The following is a 19081-nucleotide window of genomic DNA, read 5'->3' on the forward strand; positions in this document are numbered from 1 at the left end:
GAGAAATGATTATCTCTCCACTTTCAAAGACTTCTAGGGATGAAACCTGAATAACCTGTCACAGTAATACCCTCGAACAGATCTGCCAGAAAGTTCTTGCTTTGTGTTTAACCTTAATCTCTCATGAGACACTCAGAATCCTTTTTCTCTTATTTTATTCTCCACAAAGCTTGAGTACCACCTTCTGTGTAAGAAGACTCAGGAAGATAGATTACTCAGAACAAGCAATAAGGAAGCGTGTGCCCTGGAAGTTTCTGGCAAGACTGATTTAGAGATGGACCTATTGCAACTACTACTATCTGACACTAGGTGATGGGCATGTGGAGACAATGAGTTCACAGTCACACGAGACACAAAGACATGCAAATAAAATTTAATATCACACTAACAATAGATATCACTTATGAAATACCTATTATAAGCCATGTATTTTACAAAATTTATCTTTCATCTTTAAAATAAAGTTGCAATAAAGCTGTTATGTCCATTTCATAAATTTAGGTTTAAAAACAACACTTTTCTGCCATTTAAGAAAACAAGCTCTCACCATGTCTACTGTGTTTTGTGAAATAGTCTTAGTATGAATTTAGGAGGTTCAGAGACCATCTTTTTCACTCAACATCTGTTCAGCAGATATTTACAGAGCACTCACTATGTGCTGGGCCTTGGAATGCAGCAGCAAACAAGATTCGGTCTTTGTGATAAACCATGTTGAGTCTAGTGCACAAGTGAGACAAGTGTCAACAGGGAAATGGAACACGATGATACCGAGAAACCTAGAGTTCTGCAGGAACATGGAGGTGGGATACCTGAACCAGTTTTGGGGGACATGGGGAGATTCCTGAAAGAAGAAATGCCTCAACTGACAACTAAGAGAAAAGCCAGACAAAGATGAAGAAAAAAATCATTCTAAGCAGAACAGCAGCATTCATTCTGGGTTAGTAATAAGAAAGCAGCTCATCAGAGCCATAAAGTTTAGACCCTGTCTAAGTCACATGGCTAGAAATGCATGGAATCAGGATAGAAGTCTAGTTACTCTAAAAGCCAAGTGTAGATTTTTTTCAACACCACCTGCTTTTCACTACCATCTAATTTAACTGCCAATCAGTACATTCTCAGAATAATATGAGATATGTTTGGGTACTTTAAAAAAAAAGCCATGTAATTCAGAATCAAAAGGAGATGACGAGAGGTAAGATAACTGATAACCAACATCTAAGAGAAAAAGCCAGAGAAACTTCTGGGGTGCCTGAAAAGTTCTCCTCATGGTTACGTGGGTGTATACATATGTTAACGTGCACTGAACTATTTTTTTTCAGATAAATAAGAATTTATGCTCTTTGCAGTATGTACATTATATCTCAGTAAAAGGAAAAAAATCTAAAAGAAAAATCCCTAATTTATATGTTAGAAGAACCAAGAGGCATTTATTGTTGCCTGTTTAACATGCATCTTCACCTTCTTTCTTACCAACAGATCCCTTACAATGCTAGGGATTGGGCACTAGTGATAACATATCACTCCTTTTGCAGATGAAGTAGTCAACGAGATAGAAGCAAAATTTACGGAGTGAAGCTTCTAGGAAATTTCCTAACAGAAGACCAACTCACCTAGGAGGCATGGCTTTCCACTCTTCCCCCTGCTTCCTGACTGAACCTCAACTTGGCAGCTGGAAGTATAATAGCCACTGTGAATGAGAAGAGCCTTGGGATAGAAGCCAGGGTGAAGGAGTGTGGAAGAGAAGGGCAGAAGCAGCCTGGACTCTTAGTAACTACAGAAAGCTGTCACATGAGCTTGGAGCCGATTACATCCTTGCATGAGAGAAAAATAAAACATCTAATTTGGTTGAATTTATGATTAATTCATAGTTTAACCCAGCCCTAAAAAATAGAGCAATGCATTTGGAAATAAGGTGTGTGAGTATCCCTGTATTTTTCCGATATAGAGATAGCTAACCTTATTTTCTTATTTTAACAGAAACAACAATGTCCTGCTACTCTTCCTACGACAAAGTTGCTTAAAAGGTTGCAGATGGTTCTACAGAATTGAAAAAAAATTATGAATTTTTATTAGATTCCAAGAAAAAGGAGACAAGGAGAATAATGTTTGCCTTATGAGAAATGCCTCAGTTCCCACTGTGCCTCTTTCCTCCTCCAACACACCCAAGTCCACCATTCCGGGAAGCCTCAGCAATGCCCGGGCGTGCAGCTCACAGAGCATGTGCTGCCGTCCATGTGCGAGGTCTGTGCAATGCCATATTTACTTTTACAGACTCGGGTTTTCATGTTTAAGCAGGTTTCTCCATCTTACTGTAATCATTTTAGAAGATGGCATAGAATAGTTAACCAGGCTTTGAAGCCAAACGAACATATATCAGAAATTAGGCTTCAGCATTTACTCTCTGTCAGCTTAAAATTCATTCAATTTCTCATCTGTAAAAGTTAAAAAAAATCTTTCATAAGACTGTTGTAAAGTTTAAATGAAATAATGTGTTATATACCTATATGAAGGACAGTTGTTGTTAATGATATTAAAGCAGAAGTCCTTTTTAAATGAGTAATGTTCCTCAGAGTCCTTACTTTTGTGGTCATACAATCTATTCAGCAAACATTCATTGTTGCCTAAAAAGTAAGGACCTGGAACCGGACCTGGGTGCGGGCAGTGGACAGGGTTCTGTCGAGAGTCAAAGATGGCAGTGAACGTGTACTCAACGTCAGTGACCACTGATAACCTAAGTGGACATGACATGCTGGTCTGGATCAATTAGCCTCTGCAGTTGAAGAGTTATGCTCAGGGGCTGCCTAGTGTTAGTTTATGGACATGCTGTTCCCTGGTTCCATTGCCTTGAAGAAAGTGAAATTCTAAGCTAAGCTAGAACATGGGTGCATCCAGAACTTCAAAATACTACAAGTAGGTCTTAAGAGGATGGGTGTTGACAAAATAATTCCTGTGGACAAATTAGTAAAAGGAAAGTTTCACGAAATTTTGAATTTGTTCAGCGGTTCAAGAAGTTTTCTGATGCAAACTATGGTGGAAAAAGACTATGACCCTGTGGCTGCCAGACAAGGTCAAGAATTTGCAGTGGCTCCCTCTCTCATTGCTCCAGCTCTGAATAAACCCAAGAAACCTCTCAGTCCTAGCAGTGCAGCTCCCCAGAGGCCCATCTCAACACAGTGAACTGCTGCGGCTCCTAAGGCTGGCCCTGGCGTGGTGTGAAAGAACCCCGGTGTGCGCAACGGGGACGACAGGCAGCTGAGTTGGTGCAGCAGTCAACGTACTGAAAATTACTGTTGAAGACTTGGAGAAAGGGAGGGATTTCTATTTTGGAAAGCTATGGAACATTGAATTGATTTGTCAGGAGAACGCGGGGGAAAATGACCCTGAATTGCAGAGGATTGCAGACATTCCGTATGTCACAGATGAAGGGACATCTGATGAAGGAGGCCCACAGGAGGAGCAAGAAGAGTATTAACAGCCTGGACCAGCAGAGCAACATCTGAATTCTTCACTTCATGTGCTTAACTATAAAATACTCCCTTTTATTATCCTTAGAGGACTCGCTGGTTTCTTTTCATAAGCAGAAAGTGCCTCTTCTTAGGGTTCACCTGGTTCACCTCGGACACAAAGAGGCTGACTGTGGGGCTCACCGTGCAGATGCGGGTCACACTGAGTACTGGAGAAGGTGTTATGTAACATGCTGAGGCGGCGACCTCAGTGGAGAAATGGAAAGGCTCAATTGAATTTTTAAGCTAATGTGAAATCAGAGAACGCTGTAATAAATAAATGCCTTAAGAGTATTTAAAATATGCTTCCATATTTCAAAATATAAAATGTAACATTACAGGAGATACTGTGTTTGACACTGTGTTTGGGAAGGAAGGGCCAGACCTTGGAACCTTTGGAACCTGCTGTCACAGGTCTTATAGGGCTGCTTGAAGCCTCACAGGCCTAGGCTTTGGTCTAAAATGAATATTTAAAAAGTTGTCCTGTAAAGCCACTTGGTGTCATTGGTCAATTGCATCCTTGCTAAAAAGCAAGAGGCATTGTTTCCTGGATAAGAGAGGATGTGTTTCAGCCCACAACATAGAGATGTTCGAGTTGAAGAGCTTGGTTTTCATTAAGTATTTCTCTGTTTTTCCAGTTATCCCCAAAATTTCTATGTATTACATTTTTGGGGAAGTGAAGTGTGCCCAGATTTTTAATCTAACAACTACTTTTGGGGACTTCCCCACATCTCTGGGATTTGAATGGGGATTGTATCCCATTTTACTGTCTTTTAGGTTTACATTGACCACGTTTCTCTTCTCTGCTCTCCTTGCTCACGGGGGACTCCTCTTTGGTTCCCTGAAGTTTGCTGCTTAGAGCTGGAAGTGAAGCAGGCAGGTGACCATGCTGCAATTCTTTCTGGACCTCTGGCAAAGGGAGTGGTCAGTGAAAGCCATCGTTACCTTGGGATCTGCAAGGCTGGGGTATTTTTGGTATCTGCTGTCCACAGCTCTCCACTGTAATCTGAATAGTTTGCCAGTGCACTAGTTTCTTTGGAGATAAAATGCATTGGTGTGTGGCTAAATGTTAATTTTCTTTTGCAGAAAATATAGTATCGTGTCTAAATTAATTATTAATATTTAAAATATTTCATTCCTTAACGCTCCCTCATTTGCAGGATTCTGGAAAATGTGTCTCACCCACTACTGAGATTGTTTAGCCCCTGATGTATCTATATTGATTAGTTTCTGGTGGTAGCTTGTCCTAAAATGTGTGTAGAAGGCAAGTGTTCTATGATAAAATTGTTGTGTAGTGCGTGCTGTGTGGAGTTCAGAGGAAACCCAGATTCAGTGATTAACAATGCCAAAAAATGTGTGTAGAAAGCAAGTGTTATACGATAAAACTGCTGTGTAGTGCGTGCTGTGTGGAGTTCAGAGGAAAACCAGACTCAGTGATTAACAATGCCAAAAAATGCGAGTAACTAGCCATGGTTCAAACGGCAGTGGTGCTGTTTCTCTTTTGCGGCCTTTTAGACTTTAATTGCCCTAAAATTCCATTTTATTGGGAACCCATTTTCCACTTGGTCTTTCTTGACAAGGTTTTTTTTCACTTTGAACAGTTTCTAAATAAAATTCTATACTTCAAGAGTAAAAAAATAAAAATAAAAATAAAAAAAAGTAAGGAACTTAGGTGACACAACCCTAAAGAAATACCAACAACTAACAGTTTCCTTTTGTTTGCTCAGTACTCTGCACTTCATAATTTTATTTGACTTTCAGGAAGGTGAATATTAATTTGCCTACTCACTTTATTAGTTAAGCATAAAGTTTACTGTGCGGCTCACTCAAGGTCACACAATAAATGACAGTCAGGATTCAAATTCGGACATGTCTTTTGACTCAAGCTTCAGTATTTTTACTGTAGCTTGTTAGTTAATTTCAAACTTCAATTAATTTCTCAGAAACGCAAACAAGAAAACTAAGATTTCTTATGAAGAGACACAAGGAAACAGATCCCTATCACTTATTTTTTTCTGGCAAAGAATGACTTACAAAATACTATCAATTATAGATAGTGTCACTAGATATCACGAGTAATTTTAATGACAATTCTTTGCACGAAGTATTGAAACTACTTATTAGAATTTCATGGAACCTAACACTGAGAAACCAGGTTGAAATACTGGGGACGTGTAAGAAGAAGAACTGTTACCACAGACTGAGGTTCCAGGGAACGTCTGGAGAGTAGAAAAGGGGTCAGAGATTGGCTACCAAGTGACAGGGAGGCTGGGAAGGCTGCCGCAAATGAAATATGTGCTTAGAAGTTCAAAAACCATACAACAGCTTTGGGGAAAGACCAAGATTAAGGTTGGGTTCCTTAAGCCTATTTTTTTTGTACTTCTGTTTTTGATTCCCCAAGTCCAACTACATTGGGAGTCAAGGCATGGAATCTTTTGGTATTGGATTCCTTGGCTCTTCCCATACCATTAGAAATGGTCCATCAACATGTTATGAGCCAGGTTACAGTATTTCTCTGGATCATTTGTTAATCTTGCATTTGTTTTTGCAGCCAATCCTTCCATCTGGTATACTAAGGTATCTTTTTGAGGAGATTTCTGATAAACACATTTGATATTCAGATTTCAAAGCCATATCCATTACTCTTTAGGAAAATACTGATTGTGATCTGCAATATTTACACATGTGAAATAATTATTCCTTTTGATTTTTTATGGGATTGTCGGCATCTTCCTTTGACACAATGTTAGGGCAGCAAATGGTTTTTAGTGTTCCTGGGGAATCTGGTGGCACACTAACTTACATCAATCTGCATATCAAATTATACAGGCTCACTCTTCAAATATGCGGCATTAAAAGCATTTAAACTATGATACTTACAGTACTTTAATCAGATAAGAAATGTAATAAGAATACCTACTTTGTTTTAAAATTACTGATGTAAAGTAAAATTCTACCTCTCCACATTTTATTCAATAAACATTTATTGAGCACTACGTATGTTCCAGCACTGTGGCAGGCACTGGGGGAGGTGACAGTGAATAGATTTTAAAAAGAAGACAGACATTGATCAAATAATCACTTCAATATAAAATTGCAGTTATGATGGAAAACTGCTGGGTATTATGAGAGCATGTAATTATACGGAAACAATCACATGGGCTGCAGCAGGGAGACATGATAGCTCAGGACTGCAGTGGAGGTGGGCAAGCAGCAGCCAGGTCCGGGTGCTCCACAAGCACGGTGACCTTCACTTGGACCAGTGTGCAGGTTACGGGCATGGGGAGCACCTTCATTGATAAAAACCAAAACAAACAAACAAAAAACTGTGGAACTCCTGAGCCTGGTATTAAGGTCCATCACAAAATGTTCTCTATGGATCTTTCTATAGACACTTAGTGCACCTACCTTCCTAGGCACAGCAGGCTGCAGCCTCACTGAAAAACTGGTCACTACCAGTGCACACCAAGTCAACAGGACCACTGAACGTTTTTTTTTTTTGCTCTTCTGCACAAAAACCTCCTTTGGTTTGCCTGGTAGAACGGCCATCTATTCTGACGACAGTTTAGAATATACCCACTAAACAACAACTCACTATCTTAGGTGCTTAAGAAGTGTTGATGAACAAAAAAGGATGAAGATTCCTGCCCTTGCAGAGCTTAAATGTGAATAGCAACAGTTTGAAGTATGTTGGGCACATTAGGCTTCATTGAGAAGATGATGTAAGATCTGCAAAAGCCTTCTGTTAGAAGTGTGTCTTACGTATTCTATCATTCTTAAAGTTACAATTTTCTTTCATTTGAATTCATAACTTCAAATTCTGAACAGAAAACTTCAAATTTCCCTTTGGAATAAGGTATTTTTGAACAATTTGGCCCATCGCAGGTCTCAATAGTTGTCTGGGGAATGAATGAATGGAAGACATTATAAAAAGGCCAATAATTTATTTTTGGAAGAAACAAGTATTTCCTTAGCAACTCTCTGGTAGGCACTGTGCAAAGTGCTTTACACATATTATCTAATTTATATAGTACTTATTACTCAAGAAGAGTAGTTTTCAACCTTTGGCTGCTTATCAGAATTATCTGTAGAGTTTAAAGAATTTATAGATAGCTGTGCTAAACCAAGACTCAGATTAAAAAATAACAGGTGATTTTCTTGGCACCCTTTTTTTTTTTTTTAAGGCTGCATAGGTGACCTTCTATGTAGCCTGAGTTGAAGACTACATCAATCTTCACATTAGACTTACAATGGTACCAGATTTCTTACTGTGTTTCTAATAAAGAAATGTTTACAACAGATGCAGACTTACATGTTATCAATTCAACTGAAAAACACACACAGATCACCTTTCTGATCAGTACTGCATTAGGTGCTGGTGATATAAACATGAGTACAAAAGGGTCCCTGCTACTGTGGGACTCTTTATGAAAAGGAGATGGATTCTCAACAGTCCGGCAGGTTCTGCTGGAGGACAGAGCAAGCATAGAGCACCGTGGAAACATAGAAGCCTTAAAGAACGGGATGTGAGGAGAGGAGAATCACCAACCGTTGTTGGATGATATAACTACTGATCCAAGAAACTGGTAGCTCTGTTCCAAATAATCTGGCAAAGACTAAAATACAAAGAAAGGCAAATTGTCCTGTTTGCACCGTTTTAGAAAATTCTAAAAATCACAATATCTTCAAAAGGTATATGTCAGATTAACTAAGTAGCCATGAAGATTTTGATGACAATGTACTTTCACAAGTTAGACTTCACATTTTCATAGGTAATTGAGACAAGTATAAATGAGCCATAACCGAGAAACTCAGTATTAGGTTACATTACATGAGTGAGTGACCTGAGATGAAGGAACTGGGGCCAAGTCAGGAAGGGCTTTGCTAGCGGGTGTGGTGGCTCACACCTGTAATCCCAGCAATTTGGGAGGCTGAGGCGGACAGATCGCTTTGCACTCAAAAGTTCAAGACCAGCTTGGGGAACATGGCAAAACCCTGTCTCTAAAAAAATACGAAAATTAGCTGAGTATGAACATTAAAGAGTAAAGTGACAGCGGCACCATCTCTTGCCTGTGGTCCAGCTACTCAGGAGGCTGAGGATGGAGAATAGCTTCAGCCTAGGAGGTGGAGGTTGCAGTGGGTGGAGATCATGCCACTGTATACCAGCCTGTCTCAATTAAAAAAAAAAAAAAAAAAAAGGCCTTGCTAAAGTGATGACTTCTAATACAAGAAACAGTCTTGTATCAATTATTTAATCCACCCTATTTAAAAATAACTTGCTAGCACTAGCAATATTGCTATATTTGGTGGGATTAGAAACTGCCAAGGCTGAATGCCACATACTTCCCTTAAGCAACCCCCTTCTTTTTCAAATTGCCACATACGCTTTACACTCCTTTGTAATCAGTTTCCCCGACCATAAACTTCAAAGAATCCAAGGGGCAATCATTATCCTGGAGAAGCACACACAGGGCTCCACTGGAGCTGTACTAACATATGGTATGTGTATGTATCCCATATTGTTTTCCCCAAATTCCAAAAAGTGGAATGTAAGACATATTTAGCTTCAATAGTTTTAGATAAAGAATTGTGGAACTTTAATGATAGCTATTGATAGCCTTTACAATGTGTGACATGCTTCCCATATATGACATGCTTTCCATTTCGCTTAACTTTACATTTACAACAACCCTAGGAGGTCAGTACTATTATTGTCATCCCCATTTTACTCTAGAGCACAGGTTAAATAACTTGCCCGTGGTCACACTTCAATTTACTACATCTTTATGCAGCCTTAATTGAGACACTGTTTTAATTATATTACTTTGGCTAAGACAATATGCATAGGTTTTTTCCCTCTATGTAAGATGTCTTGTTGGGCTATGTACCTATATGTATTTATTATTTCCAATGTCTCTAAAATTTAGCAGTGTCTAAGACTATATCTAATACCTTTTATAAATCATTTCAAAAAGGTTGCAATTGGATTAAATACTTCTATTTTATAAACTTACAAACAACATAAATTCATTTTCACGTGGTACAGCAATCCTTATAAATGGCAGATAAAGGAAATACATGGATGTTTTAATGATTATTTTCCTACTTTCTAATGTGTATGTCTACTTTTTGGTCCAGAACACTGAACAAAAAAGCATCACAGTAAGAAACAACCAACAAAAAAGCAAAGCATTTATGCCTTTACACTTGCAGTGTGCTCCAAGTTAGGTCTGTGCTACTCTGCACAGAAAATGAGCAGATATGAGGTGAGCTGGAAGCAATCTATCACCTGGTGATAACGAAGGTGCCAATGATCATCTCCCCATAGTCAGTACTACTTACTGAGCAGCAGCAAAATGCCCAGCAGTGACAGACACATAAAATAAAACACGATCACAAATTCCGAGTGCCATGGGCCAGGTTCTATACTAAACTGTTTAAGTATATTCTCTCACTTTGTTTTGTAGGTGGGAAAATTGAGGGTTAGTGAAAGATCACATACACAGCTGCTAAGTGGAAAGGTCAGGTCTGCCTGACTCCTAATCATATCATATTTCCACTCTATCTTGTTTAATATACTTTGGAATTGACTATCTTACTCTAATTTCTGGGAGATTAACCATGTCAAAACGCTGGGTACACATACTTTAAGACACCGATGAAAGAGAATACAAAAAATAAAACTACAACTCAGTTACTTACTAAAATTGGGGTAAAAATCTAACCATAATAATACATTTTGTAATTACAAAGAAAAACTGGGAGAGAAATATAGTTACCATGGATATAATGACTTATTAGTATGTAAACTATTTTTATATCAATTATTTAATGTACTTGTTAAAATTCTATGGACAACCTAAATTCAACACATCCCAAATGAACTTATTGACTTTTTCCTAAATCTCATTGCCACTTAAATTAATTACATCACTGTCTACCCAACAGGTTAAGTGAGAAACTGAATTTATCCCCTACCCTCCTCTTTCTCAGAACTCTTCCAGAAATTGCTTACTCTTTTCAATTAAAGAGTTCTTAAATATATTCATACTGTCAGACAGTCACTGTTATACTGTAAGTTCAGGCACTTATTGTAAAAATATTGGGTCATAAGTCACAAATATTTTTAAGGTTCTCGATGCACACTCATAAATTACCTTCCAAAAGGAACATATCCCTTCATGATGACAAATACAAGCAAAAAATATGATCCACACCATGTCTGAATATTATTTCAGTTTCTAAAGTTGTGAGTCTAACAATGACGTATGAATGGACTCTGGGGAATTCAGGCACCGACATTCTCCATTACAAGTCAACCTGCAACAAGTAACTTTGAGCTCTGTCCTCAAGTCTGTGCTTCTGACACAGTTTAGGACTCTCAACAATCTAAATTAAATGAGCCTTTAACAACTTTTTATTGCACAAATAAGGTATAAAAATGGCATGCATAATTTTATTTAGATCATTTGTTGGGATTTTATTGACTGGAGACGTTCTCAGAAAAGACTATAATATTTTCTGGATGTAATACTTAAACTCATAATAACAACAGTTACATAGAGACGTAGTATAGCAGAGTGCTTAGATTGCCTGGGTTCACATGCCAGCTCCAGCACTCACTCTCCATGAGTCCAGGGAAGTTAAACTGTCTCTGTGCCACAATTTCCTCATCCATAAAATGGTATAATAATAGTAGCTACTGGCTGGGTGTGGTGGCTCAACGCCTGTAATCCGAGAACTTTGGGAGGCTGAGACAGGCAGGTCACTTGAGGTCAAGAGTTTGAGACCAGCCTGGCCAACATGATGAAACCCTGTCTCTACTATAAACACAAAAATCAGCTGGGCATGGTGGAGCACTCCTGTAGTCCCAGCTACTTGGGAGGCTGAGGCAGGAGAATTGCTTGAACCTAGGAGGTGTAGGTTGCAGTAAGCAAAGATGGTGCCACTGTATTCTAGTCTGGGTGACAGAGTAAGACTCTATCTCCAAAAAAAAATATAAATAAATAAATAAATAAATAAAAAATAAAATAAAATAAAATAAAAGTAGCTAAACAGGCTATATTTGCTTACAATGGTAAGCAGCTACTATACGCTACTATAGCAAATTTATTGAACTATTATGTATATTACATCTGCTATCTCACTTAATTACAATGTTGTAAGTCAAATAGTTATCATTTTACAGATGAGAAAAGACTCAAAGAAGTAACCTACTTAACATCATAGAGCTAAGAAAGTAGTAGAGCTCACATTCAAACCCAAGCTTTTGTGGATTTATAGCCACTGTCTTTTTTTTTTTTCCTCACAATCATGCTACCTCATTTTAAAAGTCAGAAATTATACAAAAGTTATTATTCTCCTCCACTAAAAAGAGACTATATATGCAAGATTTGTAGGAAAAAAACTCTTTTAAAAATCAGTAAATACATTTTAAGAATGTATGAAACATGAGGAATAAAACATGGGAAGACTTTTGAGTAGGTCTCTATCTTACAGACTTAAAATTCTACAGTGCAGATTTAAAATTGGAGGTTTGATCATCAACACAAGTGCTTTTTAGAAACCCTGTCACATAATCTACATTTTAGTAATGAACCTGCTTCCCTGGTATGTTCACTCTCCGCAGCATCTGTCATTGCTATGAATGGTTGATCATAAGTACTGCTGTAGTCTTCTCAATGCTATTAAGCAGATGGCAGCGCTAAATCCAAATGATGTAGTACATCTCCCTGGTGGACTTTGTTTTCATTTACTACCATTATTCTACAATTCCTCAGTGATAAATCTCATGTGTTCTCAAGAACATTAAAGAGTAAAGTGACAGTGGCAATTGATTTATCGCCGCTAGCATGCCTTTGCCCTGCTACCGTGTTGTCATACACTTGTGGAGATCATGCATGAAGATTCCATGTGGTGGTCTTCTCTACATTTATAGGAACCCATTTTTTTCCCCCTTACTAGTTGCTTTTGAGTTAGGCAAAAGAACGTAAGCTTGGTCTCAAAGAGAACAGAGTATGAGGACTAACTGATATTAATTAGCTTTGTGACTTTGGTCAAGCTCAAATTCTGTGAATGTCAACTCCTTTTGTAAAATTAAGGAATGACAATCCTACAGGAGTTCTTAGGAATAAAATGACACAATATGTATGAGAGCACCTGGATACATAGTAACTCACACTTGGTAAGTACGCAATAGATATTTCATTCCTCCAAACTTTGTTAAGTAAATGAATCTTGAGAAACATTTTCCTTTTTTATTAGTTTAATTCTAAAGAAATATTCCTGATGAAGATACAAAACTTCTTATTTTCAATATGATCAAGGCATTAAATTTGGTAGTACACTGTAACTTAGTGAGAAGCTCAGTCTTGCTTCTCGGACTCATCTAATCAAATTTTCAGTATGAGCAGTGTTTCAGGTTGTCCACTGACTGGTGACACAAATGCTCAGTGTAGCATTCACCAAACCCTAGCCATTCAGGGACAATTCTCAGGATATGCAGTATACTTGCCATCTACATACACACCTATCCTGTTTTTGACTTCATATTAACTCTCCATGTTAATTTTCTTTTACTTTAAATAAACTTGCCATCACTGAATTATAGCAATAATCATAAAATCATGGGTTTGATATGCTAACCACACTCTTTCAATAACTTTATAATCTAATCATTAAAAATTTTTAAGAAGTCTGCCCATGTAACGTCTGAAATCATATTGTGAGACGTCAATGATATGCGTACTACTCATTAGTATAATGGAATGAAAATGGACTTTGAAATCAATAATGTCATTAAGTGTGTCACTCAAACTCTTGAGTCTCAGTTTTCTCAATAATAAATTGAGGATAATATCCCCCTTTTAAGGTTAAAATTAAGATTAGAGGGTGGTTGTGTGTATGTGTGTGTGTGTGTTTAAGATTAGAGGGTGGTGTGTGTGTGTGTGTGTGTGTGTTTAAGATTAGAGGGTGGTTGTGTGTATGTGTGTGTGTGTGTGTCTGATACACTACAGCAGATGGTCAATATATAATAACCATAATGAGTAGCAATACTTACACATGCTAACACTCAGTCTTGGGATGTTCCTTCCCTTTTCCCTGTCAGAGCTGACAAAGATTCTCTGCTTGGCTAAACTTTAGTCAGCCTCCTGATCCTTCTCCTAGGCCCATCTGTGCAGCTCCTTGTAAAATCCAGTTTTAAAAAAGAATCTTGCTGAGTCAGTTTAGCAAGAACACGCCACCCATGATATCTGATCACTCCAATATCTGATCGGGTTCCTTATCCTCCCCAGGGGAGGGGATGTCTGACCAATCTGGACTGCCTCTGGCAAGAATCCTGTTAGGTCGGTTCAGCCAAAATCCCCCCTACCACTGATGTTTCCTCTCAGTAATTTTCTGTCTCCTGACCCCAGCCTGGCTTCTTGGCTATGAATTCCCACTTGTCCATGCTAGATACAGAATGGAGCCTGGTCTCTCTTCCCCACTGCACAGTCCCACTGCAGTGGTCCAGGTATCTATTGCAGTGGTCCTGAATAAAGTCTGCCTTACTGCGCTTTAACAAGCGTCACCGAAGAATTTTTTTTCTTTACAGGGTTGTAGTTGCACTTTTTCACCACTCTCTCTACTCTTTGTTTTTTTTTTTACCTGAGAATTAAGTATTTACAGGTTTATGGGGTAATTTGGGTTGATATCTCTTGTTTTTGGTTGATGTCTAATAGTACTGTGTTAAAGTATTTTTGTTGATAGTTTATAATGCTAAATTTTTATTAGCACTTTTCGAGACCCTTTATGTTTTATTTAGTTAATGATCATCACTATAGGAGCCAAATAGTTCTTTGGAGAATTTATACTTACTCAAAAACACAGAGTAAACATATTATGATAATTATTAGGATTGTAAATAAGACATCAAATGTAAACTAATTCCACTTAGTTTAGAATAAAATAAAGACATTTACAAAGGGTTTCCAGGAGTCAGAAAAAGTATCTGTGCAGATTTAAACCATGTCGGGGCAGAGGAAGGGCTCTCAGGGCTGAGGTCATTATCACCCATCCGTTTTGATTCACTATACTAGCTATTCAGAAGCTGTGTATCCACAGGAAGTAATCAACAACTATTTTTGAGCCAATGTGTATTAGAATAATTCCCATATTGTAAAGAATAGTTTATATGTCTCTTCATAGTAATTGTGTCAAAATCTTGTTATTCATTACATGTGTGAAGTTATACAAACAATGCTTTTGTTTTATACTGTAATGTTAGCATTAACAAGGTCATTACAAAAACCAATGGGGAAATGTAGCAGAACTACACTGCATTTTTTACAGGAATTCTCATTGGTACTCCGATTTGAATGCAAGGTATTTGAAAATTGGGAGAAAAAATTCCTAATCTGTAAAACTTCCAAAGAGAAACTTGTTTCTGTAATATAACAGTGTCATAATAATGAGGACTTCAGGAGTTTAAAAGTCACTACGGAAAGAATCCCTTCCACACAACAGATCATCCTCACCGGCAGCCAGGCCACCTTGCTATCTTATTCAATTTTGTTTTCAGGTGGGATATGGCTGTTGACCTTCCCAACTCTCAGCGTACAGGAAATACTGACACTGACCATCCACAGGGGAAGAATCCCTTTGCAAGGTTTCCTCTCTCACTATAAAACATTTGCTCGCACAGTCCTTGCAGGTTTCCCAGAATCTGCTCTTCCTAGTCGACTCTTGTGTGAAACAACAAGCAGAAGGAATTTAGAGCTGTAGAAGGATGGCAGGAACTCGGGCTCACTGTGCTACCTCCCCATGCAAACCATCTCATTCAGTCCTCAAGCAGAGACAACGGAGTGGACACCAGACTTCCCTCCACACCGTTTACAAAGACTGCACGCTTTTCCGTCTCTTTCAGCCTTCAGGCCGGCCTGTAAACAAGAATCTTTTCACACTTTTCTCACAAGTAGACACAGTTACACATTTTATAAATGGAGGCTACCCAGGCTTCGAAAGGTTAAATAACTCACCCCAAATCACAGAGCCAGTAAATGTTAAAGTTGGCATCTGACCATAGGTCTGTCAGACTCTTAACCACTGTGGCCCCAGCCTCCGTTTCTGATAATACATCGGCATAAATAAAAATGTTTTTGAACTTGTAACTGTAATGTGCTTATGCATGCTATAATATTACTAAGTTATATTTTAAATAACATGTAAAACATTAAAATAGGCATTTAAAAAGTAGGAATAGGAGGTGCTGCTTTCCAGTTCTCTCTCTGTGGCTTGTGGACTGTCTTGCTTGCCCCTAAGTGAGTATGTGCCAGAGACAGACACAACCAGAATCATTTAACTCAGTGCTGCCTATGAGAAGACACTGTATTAGAGAGTTTCCTAGTAGCCACATGTAAAAAAGTAAAAAGAAATAGGTGAAATTAATTTTAATAATTTTTTTAACATTCTTTTTTTCATATGAAATCTCTGGAATGTGGTGTGAATTTTACACTTCCAGCACATCTCAATCTGGACCGGCCACGGGTCAAGGGTCCACAGCTCCATGTCTAGTGGCTGCCACACGGGACTGAGCAGCTGTTACCTCTGCTCTGTGCTCTCTCCTACCACACAAAATGTCAAAGAACATTTGCAGAACAGCTTTGTACTCTAAAAGGAGGCCAAGTGAAGAATTCCTCACTAATACTGAACTATAACTGTAGCATAGCACATGGTTTCAAATTCTGAATTGAGAGAACTATTTATGTATGAAATGAATCTTACGGAACCTGAATTGTCAAAATCAAGACACGTTTGATTAGACATCAAGTGCTACATGGCACTGCCTACCAGTGCATATGAAAACTGGGTGCTCCTGGACAGCAGTGGCAGTAAATGCTATTCACTGAAAGGATCTAATGTAAAACTGGAAAAACAAATTTCTTAATTTCACTAGTCTAAGCCTACAACTTTAATATGTATATTTAATACAAATTAAATTCCCTATTTGCTTAAGGTTGTCCAAATTTGATAAGGCAAAAGTTCTAGTTCATATTGAAGCATAATTCCTAAGAGATTTTAAAGCATCACAAAGTATTAGATTTTTGAATACTGTATAAGGGAAATATAAACAGGAATTAGTCCCAGCAACTGTAATCAAAACCATGACAAAAGGAGAGCTGAAAGGCAATGGAGAAAGCACAAAATAGAATGTTTTGGCACCAAGGTGATTTCTTTGTGCTGCTGCTTGGCCTTGTGAGTTTGAATAAGGAACTTCACTTCTCTGAATTGGGAATGACATTTTTAAACTTGAATTTAGCAATATCGAAGGGGATGCAGAGAGGGGAGACAATTTATGTAAAGTAGATGAAATAATGCCAAGCACTCAGGAAATACTAAGATGATGGCCGTGATGATTTTCTTGTTAATATCTACTATTTCATACTGGGGATGATCTGAAAATCTGCTATCCTAACTGGTTCATACCAGGTTCCTAATTCTGAAACATGCAGTGTTGTGCTTAAACTGGTGTTAGAGTATGTGCATTTTACGTGCTGAATTGTGTACCCTGCCTTCTCAAACTCATATATTGAAACCCTAAATCTAGTACCTCAGACTTTGACCATCTTTGGAGACAATGCCTTTAAAGAGCTGATTTAAATTGAAATGAGGCCTTTAGGGTGGGTTCTAATCCAATCTGACTGGTGTCCTTCAAAGAAAAGAAAATTTGGATACAAAAAGAGACACCAGAAATGTGAGTGTACAGATAAAAGAGCATGTGAGGACACGGAGAGAAGGCAGCCATCTGCAAGCCCAGCAGAGGGGACTCAACAAGACTGCAGTATTTTATTATGGCAGCCGCAGTAAACCAATATGGTGCATAGAACCATTTCTTCACCCCATGCTATATACAGCTGCTTCCTTTCAATTTATAGCAGAGCAGCTATTTAGTGTAAGCTAAGAGTGCTGCAGTGGAAAAGATACTAATATATACTTACAGTCAGACCTCAGTTCAAAGTTTGTCTCCTTTGTGTAAACTGTACAATCTGAAGCAAGTTATCTAATTGTGTGAGCCATTGTTTTCTTCTTTAAAAGGGACAGATGTTTATCTGACATGTTGAGGATTAAATGAACATTCAAGAGTATCTAGCAGTGGCTTCTGCATTTGTCCATGTGAGCACTTCTCACAGAGTTCTCTGTACTCCTTCAGGTAAGACAAGCTGTAGCAAAGAAAAGATCACTTCAAAGAAGGTAGATTGGCTGTCACAAAAGATGCTTCTTTTAGTGAATCTTTCCTGATATTTAAAGGGCTTATAATTTATAACATACCAGTATCTTAATTAGTCTCTGCACCATCTGCCAATCCAACCTTCACAACTGTCATCTAATTAATCCTCTAAATTCAAGTATAAACACATCATACCTTTACATGTAACTCGTCGATGGCACTGTCTCAGCTCCTCGTGGAGGAAACATGCCCTCACTCCTCCTGCGGCCCTCTCACCACAGCTCCTGTGCACCACATATTCCAGCCCTACACAATTATGTGTAGTCGCCACACAAAACTTCCTGTTCCATACCTCTGTGACTTGCTAGCCTTATCTGTGAACTGCCCTTCCCTGTTTGTCACCTGCTGACTACTACTTATCCTTCACTTTCTCAGGTAAATGTCTGCAGTATTCCCAATCAGAATTTAGCTTAGTCTTCTTATGGAAACAATGAATTTCTCCTCTCACAATAATTAGAATATTACACTGTTTTAAAGTATTTATATGTTTCTTTCTAGCCAATAAGCTTTTCAAGGATAGAGTCTCCATCTTAATATTAATCTTTGTATTCCAAGCATCAAGTATAACGCCTAGCACAAAATGGACATTCAATAAACACTGACTGAATAAATAACCAAAGAATAAATGCTTGTCATCTATCATATAAATATATAATCAGAGCTTAAAGTAGAACGACCATGAGCTTTAAAAACCTGGGTCTACATTTGGGATTAGTCATCTACCTCTCTGAGCCTCAGTTTCATCACGTATATTAACTCTTGCTGTTGTTATTTGTATTAAAACAAGACAAATAAGTAACAGATCAAATTCCATGCCTGATTTAGAGCAGGCTCTAAATAAACGCTAGCTCCCCTTAGTGATCTATCAGTTTACCCGCAGTCACATTTTGATATCACTCTCCTTGACAGATCACAGCATTTAATAGGGCAAATGCTTTAAGTTTGGTTCTTTATATCAAATATCAAAAAGTAAAAGATCACAGGGACTATAATCTTGTACTGTAAATATACTTCATAAAAAAAGTTACATCTTGGTTTCTACATCTATTAACTGGAGGAAACTATATTTATTGTATAGGACTGGGTTGATGCCTGTGAAGATCTACTGAAATCAAATACAAAAACATTAGCATAGTATCTGAAACACATTACTTAACATAAAGTCGCTTCTCTTTTCTCCACAGAATGAATCGAACCATAAACATCACTATACTGTGATACAGTTCAAGCAAAAAAACATGCTTGCATTTAAAGTCCACCACACTGAATAGAGCCATGTGCTAACAACGTCTCAGTCAACAACAGACTGCAG

General features: G+C 38.1%; 1 protein-coding gene and 1 pseudogene across 3 annotated transcripts in view; one reads left to right on the top strand and one right to left on the bottom strand.

Annotated features, from left to right (window-relative positions):
• The window catches only part of KHDRBS3 (KH RNA binding domain containing, signal transduction associated 3), a 201778-nt gene that overhangs the window by 27027 nt on the left and 155670 nt on the right, over positions 1-19081 (bottom strand). The gene's annotated exons all lie outside the window — the stretch shown is intronic.
• Positions 2690-3472, top strand: LOC126961333 (microtubule-associated protein RP/EB family member 1-like; annotated as a pseudogene).

Source organism: Macaca thibetana, chromosome 8 (assembly GCF_024542745.1).
Source record: "Macaca thibetana thibetana isolate TM-01 chromosome 8, ASM2454274v1, whole genome shotgun sequence".
Taxonomy (NCBI): Eukaryota; Metazoa; Chordata; class Mammalia; order Primates; family Cercopithecidae; genus Macaca; species Macaca thibetana.